Genomic DNA, 16,539 nt, shown 5'->3' with positions numbered 1-16,539 from the left:
GCATGCGTGGAGGGGACTTGGAGCAAAGGCCACATAATGGGTATGCAACTAAAGGAAACGTCACCTCCTCTGGAAACTATCCATTGCCAATAGCTCCAGGGGGAGGGGTGGAGGAATGTTGAGGCCCCAGCCTTGTTCAGGTAACCCCAGCACATACCATGTGGAAGACAGTGTTTCGCGGACAGCGTCCTCATCGGCTGCCTCTCACACCTCCCACACTTTCTGCTGCAATGTCTCCTGGACTTTGGAGAGAGTAACAGAGGTGTCCCATTTAGGGCTGAGCAGTTGGCAGTCACTTCTTCTCAGCCCTTGAATCAGTTATGAGCCTTGGCATGAAGCAGGGGGCAGTTTTTTTTTTTTAAATGGTCTAGTTTGTGGCACAGGTGGTGGAATTGCCTCATTCACTCATGACGATCGAAGGAGATGCTGAGTCAGAGGAGAGTGGAAACACACTGAGTACATGCTGTGGCTGATCCAGGGGCCCCCAGTGTACATGGCATGTAAGAGAAAGTGACTGTGCAGTCCGAAGGTGAGGAGGGAGAAGATGTCCTTTAATAACACCCAGCCAGGACCTCTGTGAAGGCCTGACTGCACACCCCAGCTCCCAGCAGATCGATCTGTCCACACAGAGAGCAAGGCTGGGAAGCTGCAGCCACGCTCACACACAAAGGAAGCCCTTCCAGAGTCAAGGGGGTTCAGAGCACGGGCAGAGTGAGGGCACCTAATGGTTCTGCTCGCCCCCTGGACCTAACAGTGTGTGAAGATCAGCAACCATCCTCGTGGCCAAACTTGCCTGACCTCTATAAAGCACGGTCCTACCATCCTGAACCGAGACAGACCTCGTGGGGCATAAGGCCTTGTCTTCCTGAGAAGTCCGGAGTCTCTGCAGGTTTTTGTCTTATAAAACGTGCCCACCTGGCTAGATTCTCTTTGCACTCAGGCTAAGTCAGAGAACCATCCACCTCTTCACTGCAGCTGTGAGTGCTACCCAAAACTTGAAAATGAAACTGAGTAGTAAGTGGGGGGCCAAGGAAGAACATTTGTGAGGAGAAGAGAGGCCATTATCCTGAAAATGACGCCTCCTGTGAGGAGCACTGGGCGAAACCTGGACCATCTCTTAGTAAGGCACACCCGCGGCTCACAAGGTCATCTGAGCTGACAATCTAATTATTCTGGTCTAAAACTCATGAAAGAAAAATCCCGAGGCAGCATTTAACACAGCCACTCAGGAAGGCCTGCTTCTGCACCCCCATACCCTTCCGTCTTACAAACCCTGATTCGGGGTTGCAGGTCTCTTGTCTGAGTGGATGTCACCTCGGCTCGCTCGCATTAGCTGCAGGTGTGGGCGACTCAGATAACATGACTGCACGCCCCACTTTCTAGAACGTGCCTTGAATGTGAACTAGGTATTTGTTTTCCTAAACCCCACAGGCCTAGAGATTCGCAGTGCAGAGCTGCAGGGCCCGGGGCTGTCTGTCCAGCTCCCCTTGGACCAGCGCCAGTGAATCTCTGAAACGGAGGGTGTCTCCCTCCTGCTCCTCGTCTCCTTCCCAGCACATGCCGCCGCCGCCGCCGCTGCCGCCGCCACCACCGCTCCCTTTACTGGAGCAGCTTGGCACTAGCCCCAGGGCTTCATTCTTGACACTGCGACTAATTCTCCACTTTATATTCGTGATTGCCCTTCTGAAAGGAGAATCTGCTTCCAATTGCACCTGGGCATTTTAAATGTGATACAAATAGACTCGGTTGGCCCCCTGCGCACATGACCCCAATTTTGGAGTGAAGAGTGAGGAAGGCCCCGTGGGGTGAAGTGGCCATCTCATTTGCATAATGGTGTTTGAGGCTGGGTGAAACTGAAACCCTAGCCTGTGTGGGTGGGACCTTGTTTCTCAAAGTCCTCACAGCTGCCCCCACCGACGCCAACGCGGGCGCCCCCCCCAGGCTCCCACCTAGGCAAGGCCCAGGGAATGGGGGCACCATTGTGAAACCAGATAAAACACCTGGTGCTTGGACTGGCCACAGGCTCTCTGCTGCGCTCTGTGAACAAGCATGCAGAGTCCTTCATTTCTGATTCAGATTGCAATCTGTTGGTGGGGCCTGGCGTGTGGCATGCACAGCCTTGGGAAATTAAGCCAAGGCATTTTTATCTTCAGTCTGATGGCCTCCCAGCTGAGTTATTTTGACACTGTGAGCCAAGGCAAAGGTCCGCTTCTCTCCTCTCTAGTCATTTTCTCAATCATCCAGAATCTTCCAAATCTTGGTGGCTGAGGGTTCACAGAGTGCAAGGCCCACAGGTTGCTTGGGGACCCCTCAGCTTTCCAGTGTCATAAAAGGCTTTTCCACCTACTTGGTGTCTGGCTAAGGCATATTCCGTCAGAAGTGATGTGAAAGTCGGACAGATTTACAGCTTCCGACACCACTGGATAATGTCCCCAGGTGGCAAAGCGAGGTTTTGTTGTTGTTGGTTTTCTTTTTTGTCTCACTGTGTGTGTTTTAAATATAATCAAACCAGGATGTTTTTTTTTTTGATACAGGACTGATTTGCCCTGGGGACAGGGTTTTCCACTGTCAAATCCATGTTCTTTATAGGCATGGAAGAGTAGCAGCCTTTTGTGATCACACTCCCTTTTGCTCTGTCTTCAGCTCGAGGTGGGTTCATGTCCTCAACCCTCTACCAAAGAAACTTCCCCCTGTGGGGAGGTCTCAGCTCCTTTGGGGATATGCTCTGAATATTCTGAAATCCACCGGCCTTTGTGAAAACCAGGCCAACTTAGAGGTCACCTCTTTGACGTAACCTCTGATACAGGACCTCTTGTGTGATGTTAGTCTGAGTCTGTTCACGGGGTCAATGACATTCCTGTGGGCTTTTCTTAATGACAAGATAAGACGTAACCTGTGGCGTGTGGATGCAGGTGGTCTCTGGCTCAGAAGCAAGAGTCACAGATTTCCAGGATGCTCTGAGGCTAGCCCAATTTGCAGTTTAAATTGCCGTTCATTTGTACCCAGGACAAGTGTCATGGTCCTGGTTTTCAGTCTTCCAAGAAGGGGCCAGCTCTGGGCTGTCTGCTTTGAACTGGAGGATGTTTTTATGTGAGTAATGGGGGGGGGGGAGCAGTCTAGTCTGCAGAGGCGTGGGACGTTTGCTTTTCTGTTTGTTTGTGGCTTTGTTTGTTTTTCAGTACTGAGGGTGGAGCTCAGGACCTTGCTAATGTTGACAAGTGTTCCACCACTGTGCTACACTGTGCTCACACCTGCAGCCCCGCTAAGCGCGGGTGGGGTGTTGGCTTTGAAAACCTAGGGATGAAACTGTAAGTCAGACACGGAGGAACGCTGTATTAACTTCTGAGTTCTGGCTGGCCAGTGTTATTGTACCTATAACATTTAGGAATAAGGACGGGAAAGTGGCTTTAAAACTAGAGTCGGGCTGTGTTGTTGATTTCCCTACCATTGCCTGGGTGTTGATAATGTCCCAGGCACCACACCGACATAAAGAATAGCGCGTGCTCTCCGACGTTGACAATTTTATAGTTCGGGGGAAGTAAACATGGCGTCCGGGCTCGGGTTTCCCGAAGGTCAAATAACATGCTGGGCTGCGAGCCAGGTTCAATGCGCGAGTTATCTCATTTCACTGTCACTCGAGAAAGTCACGATTATGGCTCACTTTTATAGATGAGAGAGGGAAGCACAGAGAGGTTAAGTAGCCTGCCCAAGATGGCACAGCGGGCAGATGGCAGAGCCTACATATGAAGGCTGACAGCTGGATCAGACTCCAAAGAGCATGCCCTTAATCTCCTTTCCAGTAACACTCTGAACAGCACGCAGGGAGTCAGGGAACTCGGGGAGGCTGAAAGCGTGAAACCCCAAAGTCTGTTTTCATCGTGACGTTCAGTCTCGAACTCCCCCACCAGATAGCCGGAAGACTTCATACTTGGAGCATACTGAGCCAAAAGATGCCAGGATGGGTGGAGGAGGCACTGGCTGTCCCCAGCTGCCCCTCAGCAGCTCTGGCCAGGATGGAGGCTGACTGGAAGAGAAGCATCTTCCGTGGAACCACGCACTTCCAGCCTCCCTCAGGCTCCCTGGCAGGGTGCTGATTGTCTGCTGCAGTGGAATGGAGAACCTTTCTCCACCTTTATGGCGTTCCCTGGGGAGGAGGAGCATTGGGAAGAGGTGCTGGGCTCAGTGGGGGCAGGAGAAGTGAGCACCCAGGGACTTGGTGGGGGGGGGACGACAGTAGCTGTGGGAAGGGAGCATCTGGGCTGTGTGAGCACAAGGAGGTGGGGCTGTCCTCTTCTGGACGGTGGCCATGCTTGTCTCCTTCCCTTTTCCTGCCCTCCTTCTCCAACCCATGTTGTGTTGTTACTGCTGCTTGGTATGGACAGAGCGATGCCCCACCCGAAATTCCTGTGGCGGTGCCCTGACTCAGTGCTTCGGAACGGGCTGTACTCGGAGGGGAAATGAAGGTAAAATGAAACCGCGCAAGTGGACCCCAAATCAGCAGGGCCGGTGTCCTCCTAAGGGGAGGTGAGGACCCAGGCACGCGCAGAGGGAACAGCGTGATGAAGAGCCAGTGAGGACCAAGCATCCGCTAGTCAAGACGAAACCAGCCCTGCTCACACCTTCGGGCTCTGTAACAGACTATCTGACAGAAACGATTTCAGATTTATTTTGACTTGTGGTTTCAGAGATTTCAGGCCACCATGGCGTTTAGGGCCTGCCTACGAGGACGTCTCTGTCTGTGGCCGAGGAAGCCGTGGCAGGCAGACTCCTCACATGGAAGTGGACCAGGAAGCAGAAAGGGTGGTAGTGGGGGTAGGGGTGGGGTAACTGGGGACTAGCGGGTGTGGGAAGTGTCACCAGGACCAAGGATTGGTAGACCTTAGTGGATCCTTATCCATCAGCCAGGCCCTGCCTCCTGAAGGCTCCACAGCCTGCGAGTATCCAACACCCGCAGAGACATTTTACATTCAATCTGTAACCATCTCAGACTTCTGGGCTTCAGACTGAGAGGAAATGTTTCTGTTGCTATGGCCACTGGGCCGGGAGACTTAAAGTCCAATCTAGAGGATCTCTGTACCTCAGTGAGACTCTGTAGCCCCCGGGGCAGTGAGGAGGTCCTTCCTCCAGAATCGAGGTGGTGTGATAATCCTTGTCTGTGGTATTGGCTCCTGGAGGAAACTACTATTCTACCTGGAGGTCAGGCCAGGAGGGTCCGCTCTGATTGGACAGAAAGTAGCCCAAGAGTGAACAAGCTGATCTCTGAGGAATTCGAAGCCACACTATGCATTTCTAGGAGGCAGGCAAGGGTGTAGAAAGAGCTAGCATCCCTCATGTGAGGTGGAGACTTCTGCCATTAGCCTGCTCCATGTCTCCTAAGGGAAAAAGAGACGATGAATTGGCTGTGGTGTTCAGAGTCTATGTGTAGAGCAAAAAGGTCCAGGTGGGCACCAGGAGCTTGACAGCCCCCTGTGGTCAAGGGCACCAGTGCTCAGAAGCCCCCCACCCCTACCAATGGGAGACCCCTATCCTAATCCTTAGCTTGAGTGAATGTTGGTCTCATCTCAGAGTCTCAGCCTAATGACAGGGCCTTTTAAATTTATACTCAATGTTCAATGATGAATAAATGCGAGATCAGGGCAGATCAAATGTCACACCCCGGCAGATGCCTCTGACTCAGAGTTATGTCTATGAAGCAAATTAAAGCGCAGACCACCAAGGACATCTTGAAAAGTATGCTTTGATCAAAGTTGCATTCCTAGGCCTGAATTTTGTTGAGCCTCCCCGTGTGAACACCTTTTCAAAGTCCTTATTATCCTGAGTTACCGCGGTCTTCAGCTGGGGAACCGAGAACACCGAGACACTTAGCTGCAGTGTTTGTTCTGCGTGAAAGGCAGGAGGCCGTCCACGCTAGGGTCTTCAGACTTTCTCCAAAGGACACTGAGCCCAAAGGAAGACATGATGCCTGGGGGAGAGGGAATCAGTATCTCCAAATGGGCTGGATGAAAAATGGCGTTGAAAATGGACAACGGGCTAAAGGTCGGACGTGTCAACTCTAGCCATTGCCTCATGGTCTGTGTTTTACCAAACAGTTTCATGCGGCTCTTGCTGTTTCTGAAGCTTGTAACTGCCACAGTGACTTCCTTTGTAGTTATTGGATAACCGTAGAAGGGGGTGGAAGAGACCCACTAGACAGTCTGGGGTGAGCCTGCTTGGTAGGATTTCCCTGTGCTAAAGAGCAGAGGCCCCACGAGAACTGCTGTGCACTGGGGCTCCCTGGGTCCTTTGGTGTTAACGCCTCTGTGTCTTTAGTTGAATGTGGTAGACTGCTAAGTCACACAGGGACACTTTCCAAGGAGAGAGGAATCCACACTTGCAGCTCTCTCCTGTAGAGGTGGAGAGCCTAATTAATGTTAATATATATATATATATATATATATATATATATATATATATATATATATATATATATATATATAGAGAGAGAGAGAGAGAGAGAGAGAGAGAGAGTCTCATGTATCCCAGACTGCTCTCAGATTCACTGTGTTGCTGAGGGTGACCTTGAACTTCTGACCTCCTGCCTCCACCTCCCCTTTTCTGGGACTACAGGTGCATGTCAACATGCCCAGTTTATGTGGTGACGGAGAGTGACCCCAAGACTTCCTCCATGCTAGGCAGGCTTTCTACCAACTGAGCTGCTTCCTCAGCCCATGTCTCTGATTTAATTAAGAGCCTCTTGGAAAAGCTAGGTGTGATGGAACATGCCGATGGCCCCAGAACTCAGGAGGCTAAAACAAGAAGGTGACAGACTCATGTATTAATATCACATGTCCCCTACTCAAGACAGACACCCACACAGTAGGCTTTGTCACCTCAGGAAATCACCCAGAACCTTTTTTATGTCTGATTTTTCTCTTGGGATGTTCACATGCACACACGCATAGCCTTGCCTAGTGGGGCCTTTTGTTATTGAGACAGGGTGTCTCTGTGTAGCTTTGGAGCCTGTCCTGGAACTCGTTCTGTAGACCAGGCTGGCCTCGAACTCACAGAGATCCGCCTGCCTCTGCCTCCCGAGTGCTGGGATTAAAGGCGTGTGTCACCACTGCCCGGCGGTTTTTTTGTTTGTTTGTTTTGTTTTTTAAGATTTGTTTTTACTTTTATTTCTGTGAGTATGCCAAGTATGTGAAGGTGCCCACAGAGGCCAGAAGAAGAGGCAGGCATCGTGTAGCTGGAAATCACAGGCAGTTGTGAGCAGCCTGACTTAGGTGCTGGGAACTCAGTTCTGTTCTCTGGAAGACCAGCACATGCTCTTATCCACAGCCTCTCTGCCCGGTCCCTTTAGTGGGTCTTAATATCATCCTTCTCATTCACATGAAAATGAATAAGAAAACAAAAAGGTCTTCAATTGTGCGGACTAACAGGAAATGTATCTGCCGATAGGGAAAGCATCTGCATAGGGCTGGTCAAGACCAGATGCACCAACCAGAATGGACAGTCTCTGAACAGCTGAGGGTGCTGGGGGGACTCAGGTGACCTGAGCCATCACAAGAACAATGAAGGTCACCAAATCCTGCAGCGGCCATCCCTTTCTGGCTGGCTGTAGTCATGAGAACTCCCTGTACGTGCATTCCACGAGGGTGATAAAGGGATGTATGATGGATGGAGACCGGAGAGATGGTTCAGCTCTCCAGGAGGGCCTGGGTCCAGTTCCCAGCACCCACATGGCAGCTCACAACCATCCACAGCTCAAGTTCCGGGGACGGGGTGGGGGGATCCAACGCCCTCTCCTGACTTCTGAGGCATGCGCTGGTACGCATAGATACACACGAACCAAACACCACGCTCAGAAAATACGTGTCTTTTTAAAAGAACCAAAGAGAAGTGGCATGTGAGGTCAGCAGGCCTGGGGCCACCTGCTGCGTGGTTTGCTCCTCACCCCTGAGACTTCTGGAAACTGAGGCTTAGAAGTGCAGCATGCCAGGCTAAGGGAAGGTGGTTTATGGATTGAGAGTGGTTCTAGGACAGCTGGAAGGAGCCGTGTCAATACTCTTGTTTGTGTGAGATGAAATGCCTGTATCTCCGGTCCTTATGCCCCTCTGAGCATGGGAGCATCAATGGACACTTCACCTTGACCGTACACCTTCATCCTTCCAATCACCCAACCAATCTCTGAAACCAACAGGAGGGATGCTTCCATTTTCACTGTGTTCGTGGCTACGTCTCACCGATAGAATGTATAGACATAAATATGACCCTTCAGACATGCAGAAAACAATCACGTTTGTTTACTAAGAAGATTATGGGTGCTTGTGTGGTGTCTGTGTGTTCATGTGTATGTAGACATGTGTGGAAGTGTATGCACATGTGTGTGTCTGTGTGTGCCTGCGCAAGCATGTGCAGTGAGAAGTGGACAGTCACAGTCTTCCTCAATGGCTCTCAACCTTATATATTGAGGAAGGTTGTGTCAGCGAACCCAGAGCTTATCAGATGGGCTGGCCTGTAAATCCCAAGAATCCTCCAGTCTCTGCCTGCCTAGCTTTGGGATTATAGGTGCACAGGGCCATATTCAGTTTTTGACATGCTCGTGGGGTAATAAACACGTCACTAATGGAGCCTTCCCTCTACCCTCTTTTAAAAATCTTGAAACTATTTTTGTAATCTTACGTGCTAATGAATCCCATCCTCTTATTCTTCAACTGTCGTCCTAGGTTTGTGAAGGCCTGTCTGGGGTAGGTCTGGAGTAAAAAAATATAATCCCCTTGTATTTGAAAACTGTGTGTGTGTTATTGTGAGTAGGGCCGGCATTCGCCACCCCCGTGTAGACTTTTGTTCTGCTCTTAGATAAAATACTAATAAACAGGAAGCTGAAAAAAAAAAAAAAAGAAAAAAAAAAGTAATGCGATTGTTCTGAATGTTTTTCTTTTAAGGGCGTCTGGGCAGCACCATGAGGTGCTATTCCCGGCAGCCCCTGTAGGTGGCGGTGTTGAGAAAGAAATGAAGTAGCCTGAGCCTCTCTGGCTAGCTATTCTCCGGCAGCCTCCTGCCGAGGCTTGGGCTAGGCAGGCACTCCTGAACCCTGCTCTGAGTTCCAGCACTTTCCTCTTTATTTGTCCCAAACCAAGTTGTAGAATTTTAAGGAGGTGAAGGTCAGGCCATTCCTGTGGAAAATATATTTTTTCTTCTTTATTCTTCACGTTGAATACACAAGAATATTTCATTTCCCCAAATCCTTGCAAGTGTGTGTGTGTGTGTGTGTGTGTGTGTGTGTGTGTGTGTGTCCAGGCACAATTTAATAGCAACATATATCGCCTTGTTTATTTTTATGACATGTAAATAGCCATAATCTGAGACTGTTGGGATTTCAATCAACTAGGAAAATCTGAAATTTTATTTTTCTCTGCTTTTTACAAGAGTGATTTAGTCACAGTTGGTCCGTTTCATGATCCACTTCATGATTATGAGAACCTGGCACCTTCCCGGGCCCTCTACCCTCCTTAAGTCCTGGCCTGCCTCAGCTGAAGGCTTTGGAGCCTCTGACCTCTGATAGCAGACGGAAGCTAAAAGGAAGTAGGACCCTTGGGTGTGTCCATTGTCCTCTGCCGCAGCCCTGTGCTGGCCCTTCTGTCTTCTGTGGCTTCCCGCTTGTCTGAGACTGGCAGAACTAGGTCACACAACCTTTGCCTTTTAGACTCCCTAAAATGGTCCCACCTCCTTGTGTTTTTCCATGGCCTGGAGACCAGGAAGGAAACAGGGGTACAGGTTGCTGGAAATGAGAACAGAGCTCAGAGGAGCTGCAGTGTGGCCAGCTGCTGCCTTCGGCCTGTCAGGGTCCCTGCCGGGGGAATTAGGGCTAAGTGAATGTCTCAGGATGTTCCCAGGGGCACCCACAATCCTGATGTCCCCTGCACCATCAACCTCATCTGAACTTCACAAACTGCTCCAGTCCGATGAGCTGACCAATGACGCCCACGGACTGTGTCTTGCCATATCCCTCTTCTATTTTTGTGTGGGCTGCTAAGTGGAGCCCAGTGTCAAAACTGGAAGACTACTGTAGCTTCTTCTGCAGGGCTGTGAGACTGGCTGGGAAGAAGCAGGGGACTCCGGAGGTCTGGCTGGTGTGAGCTCTGTCTGGTCCAGTAAAATATTGCTGTTGTTTATGTCAAAAAGTGGGAGAGAAGCCAGGCAGCCAGGCATGGTGGCAGAGATCTGGGAGGCTGAGATAGGAAGGCCAGCCTGGGCTTCTCAAGTCAGCCTGGACTATACAATCAGACCCTGTCACACAAGAAAAATAATGATAGAACAAAAAGGTGAGAGAGAGAGAGAGAGAGAGAGAGAGAGAGAGAGAGAGAGAGAGAGAGAGAGAGAGAGACTCTCAATCCGTCATACACCCCAGAAAAGGCTTCTCTGGGTTCACCCTTTCGGCTAGGAACAGGATTCTGAATAAATGATTGTTCTCCTGGGTTCTGGGGAGGGTCTCGGGGTAGAGGTTTTCCCTGTGAAGTTGGTGCTTGTGTTTTATGACAGCTGAAAGAACCCTGTTCCATAGGCTCCAGCAGGTTTCTTTTAGGACCCGGCAAGGGCCATTGTTCTTAGTGTCCCTGGCCATGTTTCATAGACACGTAGCACATGCCACGTTCTAGGGCTGACTACGAAGACAGGCAGTACTCTCATAACTATTTTTAGCGTTTTATTTTCTGTTCAGGGTCAAGAACTTCACCCACCTAAGTCAGGTCCCACTACATGGAATGTTCCAGAAAGCAAACCGTCTCTATTGTTTCCTAGCCCAGCTGCCTGTCTTTTCTTCCACAGGCCTAAGCTATCTGAATTAAATCCCAAAGTCAAATTGACTCCACATACTCTGCCGCTTTTGTGTGCAGGGGACATCGAGTCACCTTTTTGTCAAGGGTTCTTGGGGATCACTGAGGCCTGTGGATGGGGAGCAGATGCGCAATGTTTCTCTTGAAGGCACAAATTTTCGCTGATTTCAGTCTTACTCATTAGAAAATGTGATGCTCACCCTCAGGTGCCAGGGGCTGTCAACCTCTGCCTGTCCTGGACCCGTTTAATCATCCTCCTCCTGGGCTGTGGCTTTCACAGTCGAGTGTGAGTTTGGTACATGGCCGCCTCCCACTTAGCTACAATATTTAGTGGTCAAGGGGGATGTAAAATAAAATACCCACCCCAGGGTCCAGGGACAGCCACCGCTGCTGCCCCTGTCCCCTCAGGCTCTGCCACCTTCAATGTGGTGGAATAAGAGCGTCTGTGCTGGGCCCTTTTTATCTTCCTGTGAAAACACAGGGATTTCTATGGCAGAAGTTGGCTTAGTCATTTTTAAACTTGGGTGCATCGAGTGTAACCAGCTTGTTTTGGTTTTTAGTACTTTGGTAATTGAAGACGGATGGAGAGCTAATTCGGTGTGTTTGAAACTTCCTCAAGGTCGTTTTAGCAGCCCCGAGGCCAGTGTTGATCATACTTTCATTTTAAACATGGTTATTTTCCCTCGGGCAAATGAGCATGTCCTGCTTGGTGTGTGGTCTAGGGACTTGTTGATTTCGAAGTCCCGACGTGGGTATGGCCATGAAGCCTGCTGTGGACTGTGGCTGGCTCACCAGTCGGTCACCGACTGCCTCTGCAGAGGGTCCAGCTTTTGCTTTTATTGAAAGAAGGGTGACAAGAGAGTCTTGGATGGTGTGAATGAAGCGCTTTACTCTCGCATTTCCAGCTTAATGCTCTCCATTCTCTTCCACAAACACATCTAAAATGTAAACCCCCTCTGACCTTTGCCTCCAGGCAACAAAGAAAACAATCATTAATTGTCAAATACAGAATATGACTCTTTGTGTTCTCTCTCCTCTTGTTCCTACGAAGTCTGTTCACAAACGCTAGCTGCTGCCACTTTCTGCGTTCTTAGGCATTCTATTCTGTATATTTTATACTCACAGCCATGCGTGGAGACAAGACAGCTGAGGCTTCCAAAAGAGAAGTTTTAGTTATGATTATTTCCTTAACCTCAGGTTTTGGACATCAAATGGCTAGTGACCTCTAATAAGAGATGGTTCAGAAAGTAAAACAAGTTGACATTTACCTAAATCGAACTTGTGGCTCTGGCTTTTGTATTATTTCCTCGGACAAGCTGTAGCTCTGGTCCAACATCAGGGCTCTGCGGATCCAGGAGGAATGTGCTCTGGAGTCACAGTGGATCAGAACTGCCACCGACTTACCCACTTGGTTGTCTTTATGACACAGGAGCCGCGTGTTAAAATAATTCTTGTTTTCAGCCAATGATTTTTTATACCTATATTTAATACACATTGCTTGATAGCAATGGCTCATAATTCACACAAGCTTACCTGGGAAAGTATTATTTACTGTTTGCTTGCCTAGGAGTGTTTTTTTCCTATGACCCTGAAGGCCTCTTGTAGAATAACACTGAAAAAAATCAGAAAGGACCCTCATAATACAAAACGAATCAGACTTGCCTTTCTCAATGCTTAGAGATGAATTTTAAAACGCAGCTCGCCTTTTCTGTCAACAAGGACGGTCGCCCCTATTTTTGTCAATTCTTCTATTTATTTTGAAATACTGAACAATCTACTTCAATCATTCTGTCTTCTTCTGTCTTGGAGGAATGACTCACTGTATTTTAGGCTTACAGTCACCAGGGGCCCGTGTCAGGATCCACAGAAACTTCCTGTTGTTTCGAATAGCTTTTCTCCGTGGTGACAGATTGAGTGTAGAGAACGCACAGGGGGTGGGGGGTGGGTCGGAGGTGGCAGTCTGGGTTATTTGACTTCTGAAATGACTTTTAAAGTATCAGATTGAAAAGTGTGTCATTTACGAAACCCAGAGTGTAGTGTGCCCTGAGGTTTCTTGGTGGTGTCTTTGCTCCTGGGCTTCATTCAATCAGAAAAATTACCTTTTGAGTTTTAGGTTGTAAAAGCATCGCTCCTATCAGCCGGCCTGGAGAGGGCCAGCCACTGCAGACTGGAAGTTACCTGTTGCAGGACAGAAAAAGGATGGAGTAGTCCATAAACTCAAACCCTCTCCCGTGCTTATGTTGTTGAGGGTAGTTGTTAATGTTTAAAAGGAATAATTTGTGACCACAGTTCTGAGATACGGCGGTAGCCAGCTTCAGAGTAAAAGAATGGAGGTTGGGGAACCAATGGGGCTGGAAGTGAAGAGGCCTCTGTGGAGTGGGGCCAGTTTCAGTTTGGAAAGACAAAAATGTCCTAGAAAAAGGTGACGTCCACTGCACAGCTACACGGACGGCCTGAATTATACATACATGAAATGTGGTTAAAAAGCTCAGTTTTGTTATATCAATTTTAGTACAGTTTAAAAAAATATATACATCTGTGGAAATTGAGGGTTTGAATCACTCTGTAATAAAATTAGGAGCTAGATGTGGTTTGTAAGAATTCATAGAAACTTCCATTCAGAATGGCTACTCTAACTATTGTACAGCAGCTGGATATCTGTGGGTCTGGTTAACTGAGGGAGGTGATTTTTTTTCCCACTTATTTTAGTAGTAGAGTGTAAATTTTTTTAATTAAAAAAAAAGAAATTTAAAGGGAAAATTAAAAATCTGAGGAGCCACTCTCTAGTCCTGGGGCAGCTGTGGGTTCTTTGCTGCTGCACCTGGCCCTGGGAGGACCATTTCTTCTCGAAGTGACTAGACCAGCCTCTTGATAAGGACCCCTTACCCTTTAATGTGGGCGTGTCCCCGAGATGTACTGTTGTGTGTGCGGTGAGCCGGAGACTCCACGATGCCAGTGAGCCAGAGACCTTCATTTCATTGGGAAATTGTATTTGTAGTAGTATCGCTCTCTGGTCTGCACCCCACTGCTCTTTCAGGAGGATATGAGAAGCCCGAGGTTTTTCATGTCAGGCTGCGTGGCTTTATGTGAACTTTGAACTAGGTAGGATCTGACCTGTGTTTTATAATGTTAAGTCCAATTTTATTTGTATCTTTCTTTTTTTTTTTTTTTTTTTTTTTGAGGTTCTGGGGTTTGAATCTGAGCCACATGCCCACTAGGTTAGGCAAGCTCTCTACCACTGAGCGGTGGCCTTTTTGAAGAGTATCAGTCTCTCTCAGCGGCCCAGGCTGGCCATCCTGTGACTGCCCTGTCTAGCTGAGATACAGGCCTGGACCATTAGGCCTCACTTATGTCTGTTATTCTGAAGTGGGCCATTTTACTAAGAGAAGTATATGAATGAGAATTACCAGTGGAAATTACTTCACAGTGCTGGATGCTGAGCACAGGGCGTCACACTCACCAGGGAAACACGCTACCTCTGAGCTAACTCTCCAGTCGCCCGGTGAGGAAACTGTAAGTGATCGGCATCTGCTGGAGAGCGAACACCCCAGAAACAAAATTCCATACGGACTCTCTGACTTGAGAGAACTCTTTCCACTGCCATTTCTAGGACACTCCCCTTCCATTTTTACCCCCACTTACGTGAGAGCCATAGCTGGTGTGTGTAAAGCCCATGTCAGTGGAATGGACACTAATTCTGCTTAACTCCACACAAGCTGGGGTGGGTCCCTGTGGTGGACAACTCACGTAGTTCTTGACAGCAAACACTGTTCCAAGCTGTGAGAAACTTTGTTGTAGCACACGGGTGGCTAACTCTAGCTCTTACAGTTCTGCTTGGTGGTAATGACAAAATGAAGGGATCACCTGGGCCGGGGTGTGTGTGGGGGGGGATGCCTTCACGTGTGACATCATTATCTTGGTGACACAAAACGCAACAGGCTTTTTCTTTCCAAATGAGATGGCATCACAACCGGAAAGCCGGTACCGTCTTTAGATTTCTGATACGCATCTTGCTGGAAAAGTCAGGGGCCCATTCCCATCCACAGGCAGTGTAAGTGCTACTTGGGGACACATGCCACACCTGACTTCATTCCCGGTGGACTCAAGACGAGACACTGTACACCATCCCAACACAGTGTGTGAAATAACGTAGATCCGCGGCTGCCTTTGTCATTAGCTAGCAAGGTGAGCCTTTATCTTCCAATCGGGTGCAAACCCACCCTCACCTCACCCACCACCCCCATCCTGTCCCTGTTATAAATTCTTTCTAAAAGGGACCACACACGTAGGGTTGGGAATACAGAGCTGGAAAGTATATAGGGACAGGGAACCCTAGGAGGGAAGGGGCAGACACAGAGGACAGACAGCTTACCAGAATTAAAGAAAGAGAGCTTGCCTGAACGCCGTCTGAGCAGGAAAAAAAGTATCGCTCTCCGACACATGAAGGTTATTGATACCCAGGAGGTATATGAAGAAGTTAGCATGCTTGAAAGAGGGGTAACCAGAGTAATGGGGTGAAACCAAGGGCCTGGAATGTAATATCAGAAATATGCATCCTAACAGAGGAGTGAGTGTCCAGCAGAGTGTGAAATGGGCTTACCAGAAAAAAAGAGATGAAGAAGTGGGGGTGGGGTGGGGGAGGGGTAGGATGGGACAGGTTGGACACTACCTCTTTCCTTGACATGACAGAGAAGGCCTAAACCAAAAGCCAAGGAACGAACGGGAAGATGCAAACTGGGATTGTGGCCGGAGTGAAGGGAAGCGGCCGATGGGGTGTTCAGAGCGCTTGCTCGGCCTGGCTGGGCTGCTGGCCTGAGGGGCAGTGCTGGAGTTTTAGAGCCTTCTCCAAGCAGTCGGGGAAGCTGAGCCCTGGAGACTAGCCAACGGCTCTGGAGCATTGGATGCGGGTGGGGGGGGGGGCGGGTTGTGGAGTCACAAGCACACATTTCTACAGAGCATCATTTTGAAACCCTCTTCTGACTTCTCAGATAAATTGCAGAATCATCACTAATCTTAAAACACTTTCCATTAAAACCACACTTCTGAAAAGGGCTGGAAGGATGCCCCCCGCCGCTCCCCAGAGTCGCTCTTTGTGTTTGCTCTACCCCTGCAGGCAGAGATTTATTTCATTAGCAGGGGCTCCAGTGCTACAGTTACAGTCCAGGGATAAGCCTTCCTGGCTTCCATGACTACCCTGCTGCTAAAACTCTTTGCCAGGAGGCTAGGTAGCACAGCACCACCCTCCTGCGACATGGTCCCCCCGCCCCTCCCCACCTCCACCATGGATGGATCTCTACAGAACAGTGGGAGTCTGACCCAAAGAGTCTTTCCCATTTTATTTCGGTAACTGCTTTTTAAATACTCTGTGAAAGAAATAACGGAGTCGAAAAGGAGGCCAAGGCGCTCTCCCAGTTCCTCTCGGCAGGAGGTTAGTGTTTGTGTTACTTTCCCTTCCTAAGGTCCTCTCTTCCCTAACACTGCCCCCTTTCCTTTTACTCGGTTTTTCTTCTGGACCTCTGTCTTCCCATTAGTCTCCTTCCCAAAACCTCCATGAGAATTATTAGAACTACGTCAAGGGACCGGGATGCCGCTTGGCTGGCAGACTCCTTACCTAGCATGCCTGAAGCCTTGGGGGGGGGGGGGGTGCTCTTCTGCACTGAGGGGAAAAGCAAGAAAATGACTGACAAATTAAAAGGAAATGAAGTTGAACAAAGGAAAGCACCCT

The 16,539-nt window shown here is 49.1% G+C and overlaps 1 protein-coding gene across 13 annotated transcripts in view; it reads left to right on the top strand.

The window, feature by feature from the left end:
- LOC121828826 (uncharacterized) overlaps window positions 1-16,539 on the top strand; it is a 196,861-nt gene that overhangs the window by 25,354 nt on the left and 154,968 nt on the right. Inside the window, exon 1 of one of the 13 annotated variants that reach the window (XM_076570611.1) lies at window positions 2,523-2,649. The exons of the other annotated variants lie outside the window; for them this stretch is intronic. The gene's annotated coding sequence lies outside the window, so the exon portion shown is untranslated. Of the gene's footprint in view, window positions 1-2,522; window positions 2,650-16,539 lie in introns of those variants that run through there. 13 annotated transcript variants of the gene reach the window in all.

This window comes from Peromyscus maniculatus, chromosome 4 (genome assembly GCF_049852395.1).
Source record: "Peromyscus maniculatus bairdii isolate BWxNUB_F1_BW_parent chromosome 4, HU_Pman_BW_mat_3.1, whole genome shotgun sequence".
NCBI lineage: Eukaryota > Metazoa > Chordata > Mammalia > Rodentia > Cricetidae > Peromyscus > Peromyscus maniculatus.
Note: the sequence above shows the minus strand (reverse complement) of the source record. Positions and strands in the feature narration are given on the sequence as shown.